Below are 17688 nucleotides of genomic sequence, written 5' to 3'. Positions count from 1 at the left end.
AAGATACTAAAAGAGAAAAATGCCAACAGAGAATTCTATATCCAGCAAGATTGTCCCTCAAAAATGAGGGGGAAATTAAAAAATTTTCAGACAAAAAATCACTGAGAGAATTTGTGACCAAGAGACTGGCTCTGCAAGAAATATTAAAGGGAGCACTAGAAACAGATAGGAAAAGACAGGAGAGAGAGGTGTGGAGAAGAGTGTAGAAATGAAGACTACACTTCATTTATCAGTAAAGGTAAAAAGAAGAAAAATTAGCTGTGACATATAAAACCCAAAAGGCAAAATGGTAGAAGAAAGTACTGCCCTTACAGTAATAACACTAAATGTTAATTGATTAAACTCCCCAATCAAAAGACATAGCCTGGCAGAATGGATTAAAAAACAGGACCCATCTATATGCTATCTACAGGAAACACATCTTAGACCCAAGGATAAACATAGATTGAAAGTGAAAGGTTGGGAAAAGATATTTCATGCAAACAACAATCAGAAAAGAGCAGGAGTAGCTATACTAATATCCAACAAATTAGACTTCAAATGTAAAACAATTAAAAGAGACAAGAAGAACCCTATACACTAATAAAAGGAACAATTCTACAAGAAGACATGATCATAAATATTTATGCACCAAGCCAGAGTGCTCCAAAATATATGAGGCAAGCACTGAAAACACTGAAAAGAGAAATAGACACATCTACCATAATAGTTGGAGACTTCAATTCCACACTCTCATCAGTGGACAGAACATCTAGACAGAGGATAAATAAAGAAACAGAGAATTGAATAATACAATAAATGAGCCAAACTTAACAGACATTTATAGAACATTACACCCCACAACAGCAGGATACACCTTTTTCTCAAGTGCTCATGGATCATTCTCAAGTATAGACCATATGCTGGGTCACAAAGCAAGTCTCAATAAATTTAAGAAGATTGAAGTCATACAAAACACTTTCTCAGATCATAAAGGAATGAGGTTGGAAATCAATAATAGGCAGAAGACCAGAAAATTCACAAATATATGGAAGAGCTCAGCAACATACTCCTAAACAACCAGTGGGTCAAGGAAGAAGTTACAAGAGAAATCAGTAAATGTTTTAAGGCAAATGAAAATGAAAGCACAATATTTCAAAATTTAAGGGATGCAGCAAAGGCAGTGGTAAGAGGGAAATTTATTGCCTTAAATGCCTATATCAAAAAAGAAGAAAGAGCAAAACTGGAGGAATTAACTGTCCACTTGGAAGAACTAGAGAAAGAATAGCAAACTAACTGAAAAGCAAGCAAAAGGAAAGAAATAATGAAGATTAGAGCGGAAATAAATGAAATTAAGAACATGAAAACAATTGAGAAAATCAACAAAACCAGAAGTTGTTTCTATGAGAAAAACAATAAGATCAATGGACTCTTAGCGAGGTTGACAAAAAGAGGAAGAGAGAGGATGCAAATAAATAAAATCAGAAGTGGAAGAGGAGACATAACCACTGACTCCACAGAAATAAAGGATGTAATGAGAGAATACTATGAACAACTTTATGCTAATAAGCTAGACAATGTAGATGAAATGGACAACTTCCTAGAAAGGCATGAACAATCAACATTGACTTGAGAAGAAATAGACAACCTCAACAAACAAATCGCAAGTAAAGAAGTTGAATTAGTCATCAAAAAGCTCCCAAAAAAGAAAAGTCCAGGACCAGATAGCTTCACTTGTGAATTCTACCAAACACTCAAGAAAGAATTAGTATCAATCCTGCTTAAACTCTTCAAAAAAAAAAAAAATAATAATAAGGAGGAGGGAAGGCTACCTAACTCATTCTATGGAGCCAATATCACCCTTATACCAAAGCCAGACAAAGATATCACAAGAAAAGAAAACTACAGACCAATCTCTCTAATGAATACAGATGTAAAAACCCTCAACAAAATTCTTACAAATCGAATCCAACACCACATTAAAAGAGTTATACACCATGACCAAGTAGGATTCATCACAGGTGTGCGAAGATGGTTCAACATAAGAAAGCCAATTAATGTAATATACCATATCAATAAATCTAAGCAGAAAAACCACATGATCATCTCAATTGACTCAGAAAAGGCATTTGACAAAATTCAACATCCTTTCTTGTTGAAAACACTTCAAAGGATCAGAATAGAAGGGAACTTCCTCAACATGATAAAGGGAATATATGAAAAACCCACAACTAACATCATCCTCAATGGGGAAAAACTGAAAATTTTTCTCCTAAGATAAGGAACAAGACAAAGATGTCCATTATCACCATGGTTACTCAACATTGTACTGGAATTTATAGCCAGAGCAATTAGACAAGAAAAAGAAATTCAAGGCATCAAAATTGGAAAGGAAGAAGTAAAACCTTCACTGTTGCCAGATGATATGATACTATATGTTGAAAACCCGGAAAAATCCAAGCAAAACTACTAGAACTAATAAATGAGTACAGCAAAGTGGGAGGTTACAAGATCAACACTCAAAAATCTGTAGTGTTTCTATATACTAGTAGTGAACAATCTGAGGGAGAACTCAAGAAAAAATTCCATTTATAATTGCAACCAAAAGAATAAAATATTTAGGAATAAAAAAAAAGTTATAGCCCTTCCTACTCTCAGATCTTTTTCATTTTCACTAAATCTATAGTCTTTCAGGAGTTTTCTCAGCAATCGACTGAGGTAATTTTGGTCAGATCACTGGATCCAGATGTCACATGTGGCAATCCTCACATTAATATATAGAATTGTACTTAATTCTCCTGAAATAGATATGACATAGATAAAAATAAGAGAGGGAGATAAAGGGAATACGGGGTGAGAAATTGAGACAGTACAGATGGTTCTAGGTTACACTAGAGGAATCTTGTTGCAAATTATCTATTACATCAAAAGTAATCTTTTTTCCACAATCATTATCTCCTATCTGAAATATTCCAATAGCTTACTTTCTGGTCCCCCTCTTTCTTTCCATCTGCCCTAGTCACTTACCTGCAACACACATAGATATTATTATGGGAATTCCTTACTAGAAAAAATATATATAGCAAAGTTTCTCAAAAGTGGGTTCCATGAAACTTATGATTCAGAATCTCCAGGGGACCCCGTGAAAAATGTAGATTCTGAGTCCTTGACCCAATCGAATGAATAGGGAGCTCTAAGTATTATAATAAGCATCTTTGCTACGTTTTAAATAAACAGCTATTAGTATATACTGTTTAGTCTAAAATACCTAGCTTGCCATGGGAAGCACTCTAAGATGAGGCCTAATTTTTTACTAGCTTTCATGGTCCTTGGATTAGGCAGGTTCTTTTGGAGACTCTTTGAGAATCAGAGACTCTCAAGATCACTTAGGATAAAGAAAGTTTATGAGAACACATTAGGGAATTAAGTAGCTTTAGGGATAAGCCACTTTCTGACTCTCTTAAGAGCCTCATAGTTTCTTAACACAGAGCTTCTTTCACCTGGTGTGCTGGTTTGGAAGGATGTATGGACCCTAGAAAAGCCATGTTTTAATCAAAATCCCATTTCATAGAGGCAGAATAGTTCCTATTAAATATTGACTGTTTGAAACTGTAATTAGGTCATCTCCCTGGACATGTGATTTAACCAAGAGTGGCTGTTAAACTGGATTAGGTGGAGACGTGTCTCCACTCATTTGGGTGGGTCTTGATTAGTTTACTGGAATCCTATAAAAGAGGAAACATTTTGGAGAAAGCGGGAGATTCTGAGAGAGAATGACATAGCCAGGAGAAGCAGAGAGTATACCAGCCAGTGACCTTTGGAGATGAAGAAGGAAAATGCCTCCCAGGGAGCTTCATGAAAGGAAGCCAGGAGAGAAAGCTGGCAGATAACACTGTGTTCACCACATGCCTTTCCAGATGAGAGAGAAATCCTGACCCTGTTCGCCATGTGCCTTCTTACTTGAGAGAGAAACCCTGAACTTCATCAGCCTTCTTGAATCAAGGTACCTTTCCCTGAATGCCTTTGACTGGACATTTCTATAGACTTGTTTTAATTGGGTCATTTTCTTGGCCTTAGAACTATATACTAGCAACTTATTAAATTCCCCTTTTTAAAAGCCATTCCATTTCGGTTGCATTTCATTCCAGCAGCTAGCAAACTAGAACACCTGGTAATCACAATTTGGTCCTGATTGCATCTTTATATATTCTCTTTCAGCTTCATCTTCCATTGAACTTTCGTATTTACAGGTTCAGTTCATTGAGAGAGAATACGACTGGGCTCTTCGCCTTTTTGCCATTATGGAATAGTAGCTCTCCAATCCAGGGGTGGGGAGGTGTTTTTGGAAACAGATCACATGATCATAATCATAACTATCTAAGAGAAGGCCCTGAGTGAATGCTGGATGTACAAGCAAGTACTTCCAAGACGAGGCTATGCATTGGCAAGGACAACAACTTTAAGCCAAACTGCACACACTCTCCCACCTCAACCACTCACAGTGTGTTTGCTTTTCCTAAGAAACACACTAGAATTTCCAACCTTCCTGCCTTTCTGTGTATATTCCTTCAGCTTTCCCAATCTATATCCACTGCAATCATGCTATTCCTTCAAAGTCTCTCCTTCATTTAATTTCATGACTTATTTTCAAGCTCTCTATTCAGAATCGAACACTCCATGACCTAGTCTCTCAATGCCTCTTTACAAATGACTTTATTTTAGTTTTCCTCTGCTTAGTATCACTTTAATAACCGAAAATCAATGGAGGTCAAGAACCTTGTTGAATTAATTTAAGGTTTCTCTGAAGAATTAAGTACAGGGTCTGTAAGCAATAAGCATCAAAACTGTTTTTAAACTTTAATAATATGGTTAATCTAAAATTATAAAGTTCAAGTCATTATTTTGGACTTTAGATGTGACAGGGTGGTATTACATTCACTATGGTTATATCATTTTACATATCATTAAAGTATTTAAATATTAGTATGTGAAATGAAACAGTAATAAAAAACAATGCCAGTGATATGAATCCCCTCAAAAAACATGGAGATTCCAAGAGTTATTACATGTCTTATCATTTATTTGATGATTAAGAAATTAACAACATTAAGAAAGGAAAAAAAAACAAGCCTTATGACTTTAACTACTTTGGGCCTTATTTGTAAAACTGGCATGGATGGTTTTCAAAGTGACTTCTGGCTCTGACAACCTGTAATCTCAGGGACCTCATGCTCCATTACCAAAGTCATTCACCTTCCCTGCCATTCCTCTTCTCCTTTCATTTTCCCACCCATTTTATTGCATTCCTGCACTATTTTTTCCTTCCTCTTCTTTGAAGTTATAGCTTCAGCTTCCAAATTCATCACAATTGCATTTGTCAGCCTCCACTTGCACCCACCTTCCTTGTGTTTATAATTGTACTTTCCCACTGATCTTAGCATCTTTCATTTCAAGCTACATTGGAAGAAATACTCTACACTTCATGTCTTTTTTGGTTTAATTTCCATAAAGCTAACTTCATTAAGATGTTCAGAATATTTTCTGTGACTCCACAGCTGAATCGTCACCAGAGGATGCCCAGGGACTTTTGGGAAACTTGTCAGCGTGTAGGCACTGGCCATTCTCTCCCCTCCCGCCTCCCTTTCAGGGACCCCCCAAGCTGGTGAATCACGGCTGTACTGGCAGAAACTTGGAAGATCCTGGAAAAGAAGATTTTTGAGAAGGGCAGATGATTCTTCTTTGTGGAAAATGCCAAGTTGCAAAAACAGAGGCTGAATGACTGAATTTACAACAGTAATTCTCTCAGAATGATAATTAGCTATTTTCTTCAAGTGTTCAGTGATTTAAATGCCTCCTACTTTCCTGTAATACTACCGCTTTAGTGTGAGTGTGTTTGGATCTTCTGTTTGGATTCCAGAGAATGAATTGTTGACTTTATTTTTTTCTTTCTAGGACTTTTGCACTCATCTCCCACTTCTTTTCATATTCTATGATGGAAATCACTTCTGTACCACTAGATGTTTTTCCAAATAAAATGACCATGAGTTATGGGAACTCTGTATGTATTTTATGCATGATTTTTCTGTAAACTTAAAATTTCTTTTTAAAAAAGTGAAAGAATGACTGTAAGTGAATATATCAGTTTTTGAACTTTAACATCAAAATGCTTTTAACATATTGTGTTAAGTTCTCAAGCTTTCTGGCTCATCAGACAATTTTGGGTCTAGTAGGTTTCCTGGGGCAGAGTGGTGTGTACCAGGGATGGTGTAATGGGGTGCTTTACCCCAGGGATAGGCAATAAAGGGGTGCATTGTTCATAGAGAATATTAAGCAATGTCCATAATAAAATACTGCTCAAAAATATATTCTTTTTTTGGTCTAACTTCTAAGTCAATGGATCTCCAGGACTACATGGGGCCATGTGGTCAAATCTACTCTTACAATACTAATAAAATATTACTTCCTTTTTCATTCTTACCCTCTCATGATTGTACAGAGAATTTTTCCAAAAACTGCATGACATGATGGTATAATATACTGAATATTGAAGCAATCAGGTATTTTACATTAGCCAAAATGTAAAGTAACATACATTTTAATGAAACTATAATTTTTCATTAAAATGTTTTGCGTATTCTATTTGTACATTTATTTTTTTATTTATAAATAAATATTCTTAAAAATTTCTCTTTCTAATTTGTAATATGTCAAATATCATTAAATATATCCCATTGAGGCTCTCAATAATTCTTAAGAGTTTAAGGAGCCCTGAGACCGAAAAGCGTATGAAAAAGAACTGTTCCAAACTATTTTTCTTTTTGATGGCTGTATAGTATTCCTTTGAAAGGATGGACTGAAATATATTTAACCAGTAACCTAGTAAGGGGTAATATTTGCAATCTTTTTCTCTTATAAGCAGTGCCACAATATATACAATTACATACTTATAAGATGCCTATATAATTTATCATTAAAATGAGGGTACTTTGAGACTGTAATGTCAAGGCTATTAGTAATTATGCTAGAACAGGACAGATGTAAACCGGGACTATCCCAGAGAAGCTGAGATGCATGATCACTCTAATTATATAGAATTTATGAGCCATGCATATAACGTATTTCTGATTCAATAACCATAGCAACTTAATGAGGTAATTGATCTCATTATCTCCATTTTAAAAATTAGAAAACACTGGCATAAAAGAAGTCAGATAATTTATCCAAAGACACACGATTATTAAATTCAGAACCAGGATTCAAACTTAAACAGTGTGACTCTAGGGCATCAGTGGTTTTAACCACCACATTAAATTGTTTCTTCGTGAGCACTTGCATAAGTTTACTAAAGGATAAACTCCTAGAATTATGTGGTTAGAAGTTTATGTGAATTTTCATGCTGATAGTTATTGCCAACTATTTTTCCATAAGATTATATCAATATTCTTTCACCAGGAATGCATAGGATTATCTATTTTCTCACAATCTCACCAATGCAGTGTATTATTGATTTAAAAAAAAGCACCGGACCATACACCCACCACCTCCTCCCAAAAAAACAATTGCCTTTCTGGTAAGTGAAAAATTCCATTTCTATGTATTTGCATTTCTCCTATTATGAGTGTAGTTGAGCATATTTTCATGTGTTTAAAAATCATATGTACTTCACTTCTGTTCATATTTTTTGCACTTTTATCAGTAGTGTTGTTTATCCTTTGCTTATTGATTTGTAGAGCATTACATAAGCTAAGGAAATCTGACCTTTATGTTCTTAGTGTTAAAATGATCTTCCTCACTCTTTTCACTGTGTTTATATTAGTGAAATACATTACTTTTGTCCATGCAGATTATATATATGTATGTATATTTGTGCAGCTAAATTAAACAATCTTGAATGACTTTGGGGCTTTGTTACATACTCAGGAAAGACAGCCTCCCTCCATTTATGCATGTATGTGTATGTGTGTGTGTGTGTGAGAGTCCCAGAATTTCTTCTTGGTTATTTTATGGCTTAATTTTCACAATTCAATCTCTGAGTTACTTGTAATTTATTTTAGTGTAAGAAGTGAGGTAGTCACTTTTAATTTTATTTTCTAATATGTTATTTAGATTGTTATACTGTTATCATATATTTCAAATATAATCACTCCTATGTCTCTGTTTTTCAAAAATTTTCTAGATATTCTTTTTGTCTATTTTCCCGTATGAACGCTACAATCAGATAATTTAGTTATAAAACCAAAATTCTATTAGTTTTATTAATTTATCTATTATGCTAATTTATAAAGAATTTATGTTTTTTAAATCATTCTTTTGGAGAAACTGACTTTCTTTTTCATTATTTCAAGTCTTATTTAAGTTGCTCAAATGTCTTAAATTTGTTTTCACATAGATTTTGTTCAAATATACAAGGGGTATTTATTTTTATAAAATAATTTTGTATATAAGAACCTTACTGGATTCTAATGCCTCAGTATTAAATATTAATGCAGGGCTAAAGATTGACAAGCTTAAAACAAATCTTTCAAAATGAAAGAGTAGAACAAAATAAATAAGCAGAGAAAATATATCACTGGATCTAATACAAATAATTCAGAAAAACTGAAGATAATTCAACCAAAAACAATGCTCTAATCATAGTCCTGAGAGAGATAAGAGAAAATGTTGCATAAATTTAAAAAAATAGAATGCTATGGAAGGAAATCCCCTAGTTTTACATAAACCAATAAAATTCTCTATTTTAGAAAGAAGGAATTTTGTCATAGTGTCACATTTCCATACTTTGTTTTAGTTTTCCTTTGATTTAACAAAAATAGTCAAAGCAACTTTCCAGCATTATTATAGAGTTAACAGGTTCTAGTTTGTTTTCATTTATCTCATGAAAGCTCATTACTTCTCAGAAACCAAATGAAACTTAGCCTTTCAAAGCACTTTGTGGTGTGAAGACAGAAGACGTGAGGTTTGTTACTGACTGAACTACAAATTATACAAAATAGCCACTCCAGTTCTTCATAATTTGGTAAAAATAAGCTGCTCCTTGGATGTTAGGTAAAGTAGGGCAATGGGTTTTAATGGAAAGAGCAAATGAGAAGTCAAGCACTGCTGAAACTTCTCTGAGACACTGTCAATCACGTTGCCTGTCCAGTACTCTATTTCCATTATTCATAAAGTTAGGGGTTGTAGTAGATGAAGCCTAAGGTCATTTCCTGCTTTACAATTCAATGAACATTTTTAAAAGTTACTTAGTCCTTTTTATTTTTGTTAGGTTTGTTATAAAAGTGTTGGGACAAAATCGTTTCTTCACTTATTAATATCTTATTTGTCATACACTTCTCTCCTATTTCAATATTTCAATATTTTTACCTATTGAAATTCTACTCAGTCTTGAAATTCCAACTCAATGCCATTTCTTAAGTATAGCTTTTGCCTCCATAAAGAATTAGCCTCTATTTATTTTGGGTTTCCCACTGCCTGGTTTCCCCTCATATTTTTGTTTAAGTGCATACTGCATTGCATTATAAATTATCTATTTATACATATTTCCATATTAATCTAGGAGTGCGTAAGTGGATAAAGACTACTAAATTGAACTTTTAAAAAACACAGATTCCAAAGAGGGCAACCAAGGACACTAAATGTGTTCTAAGCACAGTAGACACTAAATGATAGCTATTGAATAAGAATTCAACTTAGCAAATGTTAACTTACCAGGTAATAGACACACGCTGCACATCATGTGAAAGCCAAAGTGAGGAAGACCCAGTCCAAGACACTTATAATGTAACTGAAAGTAAAGGTGAAAAACCAACTTCAATAACCCTAAGTTAAAGCGTAGTTTCTCTATCTCAGCCATTATTGTGGAAGACAATGACGTGCAATGTTGGATATTTAGTATAATCCCTGACCTCAGAGTTGACGTGCAATGTCGAGTTGTGACAACCAAAAGTGTCTCCAGACATTGCCAAATGTTCCCTTGGGGTCGACATCATCCCTGGTTTTGCTCAAATATGGCAAGTGAACTTACTGCCCTCCCTCCTCTATGTGAGACATGACTCCCAAGGGTGTAAACCTCCCTGGCAACATGGGACAGAAATCCTGGGATGAGCTGGGACTTGGCATCAAGGGATTGAGAAAACCTTTGACCAAAAGGAGGAAGAGAGAAATAAGACAAAATAAAGTGTCAGTGGCTGAGAGATTTCAAACATAGTCTAGAGATAAACCTGGAGGTTAATCTTATGCATTATATAGTTAACCCCTTTTTAAGTTTATGGTGTATTGGAGTGGCTAAAGGGAAGTGCCTGGAACTGTAGAGCTGTGTTCCAATAGCTTTGTTTCTTGAAGATGATTGTATGATGATATAGCTTTCACAATATGACTGTGTGATTGTGAAAACCTTGTGTCTGATGCTCCTTTTATCTATGGTGTGGACAGATGAGTGAAAAACATGGATGAAAAATAAACAAAGGCTAGGGGGAAAAAATTAATCCTGATTGAAAACCAGTGAATTAAAGTAAGACAGGTATCATATAGTCACACAAACAAAGTGCTGTGGGGATTCAAACTGGGGAAGATTAGGAAGTTTTTCATGAAGGAACTGTTTGCAATGAGCCATTATTCGTTTTATAATCAAGTCATATTTGAGATATTGGCTGATATGTTCATCCTTTGAGCTCTGAGCAATTTCGATTTTACAGGCATACCTCGTTTTATTGCACTTTGCTTTATTGCACATCACAGTTATTGCATTCTTTACAAATTGAAAGTTTATGTGAACCCTATATTGAGCAAGTCTGTTGGCACCATTTTTCCAACAGCATGTGCTCACTTTGTTTCTCTGTGTAATATTTTGGTACTTCTCACAATTTCAAATGTTTTCATCATTATTTTATCTGTTATGGTGATCTATGATCAGTGATCTTTGGTGTTACTATTGTAATTGTTTTGGGACACCACAAGCAACACCCGTAAAAGACAGCAACTTAATTGATAAGTGTTAAGTGTGCTCTGACTGCTACACCTTACTGGTTCATCTCCTGTTTCTTTCTCCCTGTCTTCAAACCACCCTATTTCCTGACACACAAAAGTATTGGCATAAAAATTATCCTACAAGGGCCTCTAATTGTTCAAGTGAATGAACATGTCATGTCTATCACTTTAAATCAAAAACTAGAAATGATTAATCTTAATGAGGAAGACATGTTGAAAACTGAGATAGGCCAAAAGCTAGGCCTCTTACACCAAATAGTTTGCCAAGTCATGAATGCAAAGGAAAAGATCTTGAAAGAAATTAAAAGTGTTATTCCAGTGAACACATGAATTAGAAAGCAAAAAGCCTCACTGCTGTTATGGAGAAAGGTTTAATATGGTCAGGGTAGAAGATCCAACCACCCACAACATTTCCTTAAGCCAAAGCTGAATCCAGAGCAAGGCTCTCTTCAATTCTATAACAGTTAAGAGAGGTGAGGAAGCTGTGGAAGAAGTGTTTGAAGGTACCAAACATTGGTTCATGAGGTTCAAGGAAAGCCTTCATCTCTATAAACTAGAGGTACAAAGTGAAGGAGCAAGAATTGATATAGAAGATGCAGCACATTATCCAGAAGATCTAGCTAAGATAATTGATGAAGGTGACTACACTAAACAACAGATTTTCAATATAGGCAAATCAGTTTTGTGTTGGAAGAAGATGTCATCTAGGACTTTCATAGCCACAGAGAAAGCTATGCCTGGTTTCAGAGTTTAAAAGGACAGACTGACTTTTTTATAAAGGACTAATGCAGCTGGTGATTTTAAGTTGAAGCCGATGCCCAACCAGTCCAAAACTTCTAGGGCCCTTAAGAACGATGTTAAATCAAATCTGCCTGTGCTCTATAAACAGAACAATAAAGCCTGGACTGAAGACATCTGTTGACAACATGCTTTACTGAATACTTTAAACCCACTTTTGAGGTCAGCTGCTCAGAAAAGATTTCTTTCCAATATGAAAAAGTTAGAATGGCCATAGCCCAAACACCCCTAATGAGAGGGATGGAAAGATCAAAGGTGATGGTGGAGTTACACAGTGAAAATAGGATTTAACAAATGAAATATGAATGCTGAATCATTAAATTGATATCTCTTTTAGTCCCCAATATCTTAGAACAGCTAGAAGTGAAAACTTAAAATTGTGGGATTGCAACCAATGTCAAACTCTGAAATATGTTCTACAACTAATTGTGGTGCTGTCCCTTGAAATGTATTGCTTTTTCATATATATGTTATTTTTCACAATAAAAAAAGGAAAAAAAATTGATTGTGATAATAAAAATAATTTAAGCCTTCTAGCTTCCTATATTCTGGAGCAGCTAGAAGGAAAAAAAACCTGAGAGGATTGTATGATGGCCCATGATAAACTCTGGGATCTGTCCTGTAACTACTTGTTGAAGAGTGCTTTGAAAACTATTGCTTTTTTATTTCTTTACTTTGCATATATGTTATACTGTACAATAAAAAAGTTAAAAAATAAAAGTTGCTGCCCACAATTTTTGGTGGGTCACATCTCCATGGAAACAATCAAAAAGATACTAGCCAGAGAGATTTCAAACAGAGTCGAGAGATTATCCTGAAGGTTGTTCATATGCTCTATATAGATATCCCTCTTTAGTTTATAGTGCATTGGAGTGGCTAGAGAATAGTATCTAAAACTGTTAAGCTGGTTCCAGTAGTCTTGATTCTTTTTTATTTTTTTTTTTGTAATCTGTATGTCTGGGTCACATTTCATTGTTTTTCCATTTAAGTATCCCATTATTGCAGCACCATTTGCTGAATTTTTGTTTGTTTGTTTTGGTTTTTGTTTTTTGAGGGGAAATGCATGAACTGGGAGCCTTGATTCTTGAAGACAACTGTATAATGATATAGCTTTTAGAAGGTGACATTGCGTCTGATATTCCTTTTATCTAGGGTATGAACAGATGAGTAAAAAAATATGGCTAAAAAATAAATAAACTAATATTGGGGGGGAAAGGGTTAAAATGAATTGGGTAGATGAAAATACTAGTGGTCAATAAGAGTGATGGGTAAGGGGCATGGTATTTATGAGCTTTTCCTTTTTTCTTTTTATTTCTTTTTCTGCAGTAGTGCAAATGTTCAAAAAAATGATCATGGTGCTGAATACACAAATACGTGATGCCATTGATTCTATACCACGCTTGAAATATTTGCATGGTAAGATTTATCAATAAAAATATGAAAAAGAAATATCACTGTTCATTAACAAGACAATAGCTCTTATAGGGATGTACAGAGTTTGAAGTTGCTTTCATGCCTGCTAACACAACATCCATTCTGTGGCCTGTAGATCAAGGGGTCATTTCAACTATCAGGCCTTACTATTTAAATATTTACATATCCTAAGGCTACAGCTGTCATAAACAGTGATTCCTCTGATGGGTCTTCTTGAAAGGATTCATCATTCTAGATGCCTCTAAGAACATTCATAATTCGTGAGAGGAAGTCAAAATATCAACAACGAGAGTTTGAAAGAAGTTGATTCCAACCCTCATGGATGACTCCGAGGGGTGTCAAGACTTCAGTGGAGGAACTTACTGCAGATGTGGTGGAAAGAGCAAGAGAACTGGAATTAGAAGTGGAACCTCAATATGTGACTAAATTGCTGCAGTCTCATGGTAAAATTGAATGGATGACAAGTTGCTTCTTACGAATGAGCAAAGGAAGTGGTTTCCTGAGATGGAATTAATTCCTGGTGAAGATGCTGTGAACATTGTTGAAATGACAATAAAAGATTTAGAATATTAAATAAACTTAGTTGATAAAGCAGTGGCAGGGTTTGAAAGGATTGACTCAAACAGTGTTACATACTACAGAGAGATCTTTCATGAAAGGAAAAGTCAATTGATGTGGCAACCTTCATTGTTCTGTTACTTAAGAATTTCCAGAGTCACCTCAACCTTCAGCAACAATCATCCTGATCAATCAGCAGCCATTGACATCAAGCAATGTCCTCCACTAACAAAAAGATAATGGCACACTGAAGCCTCAGATGATGATTAGCATTTTTTAACTATAAATATTTTTAAATTAAGGTATGTACATTATTTTTGTATGCATAACACTATTGCACACTTAATAGATTATAATACAGTTTAAGCATAACTTTATATCCACTGGGTGTGCCGGTTTGAAGCTCTTACCCCAGAAAAGCCATGTGTATTAGTTAGGGTTCTCTAGGGAAATAGAATCAACAGGAAACACTAGCAAATATAAAATTTATAAAAGTTTCTCACATAACTGTGATAATGCAGAGTTCGAAATCTGCAGGGCACACTGTGAAGCTGATAATTCTGATGGAGAGTCTGGACAAATTCCACAGGAGAGGCCCACCGGCCAAAGCAGAAAGAGAACCTGTCTCTTCTGAATCATCCTTAAAAGGCTTCCAGTGATTAGATTGAGCATCACTCATTGCAGAAAACACGCCCCTTGGCTGATTACAAAAGGAATCAACTGTGGATGCAGCTGACATGATCATGATCTAATTCTATGAAATGTCCTCCTTGCAACAGACAGGCCAGCGCTTGCCCAACCAGACAAACAGGTACCACCACCTGTCCAAGTTGGCACATGAACCTGACCATGACACCATGTCCTTTAATCCTTATTCAATATTGCTGAGTGGGGTATTTTTATTGTTTCCATGGAGATGTGACCTACTCAACTGTGAGTAGTAACCTTGTATTAGATGGTTTTCATGGAGATGTGTCTCCACTCATTCAAGGTGGAGTTGCTTACTTTAAAGAGGGAATCATTTTGGAAAAACTTTAGAGTCACCAGAACTGACAGAACCAACAGAACCAAACAGAGCCCCAGGGAAGCTACTGGAGAAGCCTGGAGAAAAAACTAGCAGATATCATTGGAGAAGACTGGAGAGAAAACTAGCAGATATCACCCATGTGCCTGCCCAGTTGAGAAAGAAACCCTGATCTTCATTGGCCCTTTCTTTGGAGTTCAGGTATCTTTCTCTGGATGCCTTAATTTGGACATTTTCATGGCCTTTGAACTGTAAACTTGCAACTTAATAAATTCTCCTTTTTAAAAGCCATTCCATTTCTGGTGCATGGCATTCTGACAGCCTGCAAACTAAAACACTGGGAAACTAAAAAATTTGCATGGCTTGCATTATTGTGATGTGCTTTGTTGCAGTGTTCTGCAAGTGAATCGGTAATATATTCAAGGTACGCTTGTACCTCAGAATAGAATGAGGGGGTCATCAAGGGAATGTATATTTAAATATTCAGGAAATTCCCAAATTGTTTTCTAAAACAGTTGTATCTCATTTTACGTTCTCGCCAATGATGTATGAGAGTTGTAGTTACTTTACATCTTTGCCAATACAAAATAGGTGGTCTTTTTAATAGCTGTTCTAATAGCTATGTACAATATAACATACGATTTTTATTTTCATTCCTCTTATGACTGAAGATACTGAACATATTTTTATGTGATTGCTGGCCATTTGTTTATCTTCTTTTAGAAAGCTTATTTTGAAAGTTTGCTCATTTTAAAAATTGGGATATTATTGAATTGGAAGGTCTTTAAAATACATTCTACATGCAAATCCTTTGATGCATGTGTCACGAATATTTCTTCCCAATCTGTGGCTTGCCTTTTCATTTTCTATAAGCAAATTTTTCTTTGATGGAAGTCCAGTTTATGATTTTGTCTTCTGTTATTGTTCATGATTTTTATGTTTTTCTTAAAAAAAATCTTTCCCTACCTCAACTTCACAAAGATATCTTCCTGTTTTATTCCAGAAGCTTTACACTTTTAGTTCTTACATTTCAGTCTGTGATCCACTTTGAATTAATTTCTTTGAATGAAGTCAGGTAATGATTGATGTTCTGTATTTTCCTATTTAAAAGTTTTATTTTTTTAGCACTGTTTGCACTGAAAAGATTTTTCTTTCCTCATTAAGTTGTGTTGGCATTTTTGTTAAAAATTATTTGATAATATATATGAATGTCTATTTCTGAACTCTCTATTCTCTTCCACTGATCTGCATGTCTATGCTTTACAGATGCAAAACTGTCTTGATTATTGTTGCTTTATAATGAATCTTGAAATCCAGTAAAATAAATAAGTCCTGAACTAGAAAGTCTCCACTAACTCTGGATGTTTTCAAGATGGCGCCTCTCTGTGTTCCAGTACCTATAACAGGTAGAGCTGGGAGGCTGCGGACTTCCTAGCACCATGCCAGACATGTCTTGGAGAAAACCTATTAATCAGAATGGCCAAAGAAAATCATGGGAAGGAATGCAAAAATCTGTGCCAGGCCATTCACCCACAGGTGCCCAGGGTTCACATGTATTTCAAGAAGGCCGAAGGATGTCAAACTTGCAGCAAATTGAAGAATATCTGCCAGACTTGCCTCTTGGACCTAGAATATGGCCTGTCCATCCAGATTTTTGATGCAGAATTATTTTGCAAGGATGACGTGCCAAATCAGATGGTGGCAGAAAGTACTACACACAAAATTTGGAGAAAGAGATTTCTAAATCTAATGAAACAGAAACAGTCGGTATGCTGGAGAAACCCACATGTACCAGTGACATCATGCTCAAACCAGCCCAGACCACACTCTACTATAAACATAATCGACCCTACATTTGCTTCTTCTGGGTGAAAGGAGGATATAAGAGAGGAGAGGAGTGTCCATAAAGATACGAGAAGACAACAGATCCAGATGGCCCCCTTGCTGATTAGAATATCAAAGACTGATGTTATGATCCTGTTTAGAAGCACTTAAGCTTCCAAAGCAAGCTCCAACAATACTTTGTCTGGACTGGTCAGAGAATAAGACTGTCACCATACTATGTTGGTGGCCTGGGAGATACCATTACTGAGACAGATCTAATAAATAATTTCTACCTGTCTGTAGAGATTTGGACAATAACTGTTATGCAGAGAAAGCAATGTGCTTTCATCCACTTTGCCACAAGACAAGCTGCAGATGTGGCTGACAAAATATCCTTTAATAAGTAGATTGTCAGTGACCACAGGTTCAATGAGAAATGGGGAAGATCCCACACAACCAGAGGGAAAGATAAAGAGAAGGATAGAACCACAGAGTTTGAAATCAAGCTAGAGCTTTTCCCAGGGCTGCCAGAATCTTTTCCTCCTCTTTCTGCAGCAGAATAAGTAGCCTCTGCCAACTTCTTCAACCTACCCCAAGTGGTCCTCCAGATGTGGTGAAAATTGGACTGCCACCAACCCTTGGTATTGCTGTGCTCCAGTCCCCAGGTTTGGGGACACACACGTTCCACTCAATGAGACTACCCCTTTCTTTCATGAAGGCTCCAGGACACAACCCACTATCCTTCACAGGACTCTCAGGGGATGGGATCACATGTTGAAAAACACAGCAGTCATTAGCACATTATCACCACACTTGAGCTTTATGGAAGACAGGATGCTTAAAAATCCCAATAAATGATCTTTGAAATAAATACATTTGTCTTCCTTTTTAGTTTCCATGGTAGCTGAATGTGTTCTGATGTGGGCAGTCAGAGAACTATAGCCATGCCTTCCTACATATACTCAAAGAATGGATGAACTTCAAATGAGCTGCCATCAATGCATCTGACTACTAGTATGGCATTATTAATAAAACCTAATACCTGCTCACCTTTCCTATATGGAGGACAGGTGACTGAATGAATTGAA

General features: G+C 35.7%; 1 pseudogene; it reads left to right on the top strand.

Annotated features, from left to right (window-relative positions):
- The first annotated feature begins 13516 nt into the window (after nt 1–13516).
- On the top strand, nt 13517–17397 carry LOC143648912 (pre-mRNA-splicing factor RBM22 pseudogene; annotated as a pseudogene).
- The last annotated feature ends 291 nt before the right edge of the window (nt 17398–17688 follow it).

This window comes from Tamandua tetradactyla, chromosome 10 (genome assembly GCF_023851605.1).
Source record: "Tamandua tetradactyla isolate mTamTet1 chromosome 10, mTamTet1.pri, whole genome shotgun sequence".
NCBI classification, from domain to species: domain Eukaryota; kingdom Metazoa; phylum Chordata; class Mammalia; order Pilosa; family Myrmecophagidae; genus Tamandua; species Tamandua tetradactyla.
The sequence above is the reverse complement of the archived record's forward strand: the minus strand, read 5'-3'. Positions and strand labels throughout refer to the sequence as shown.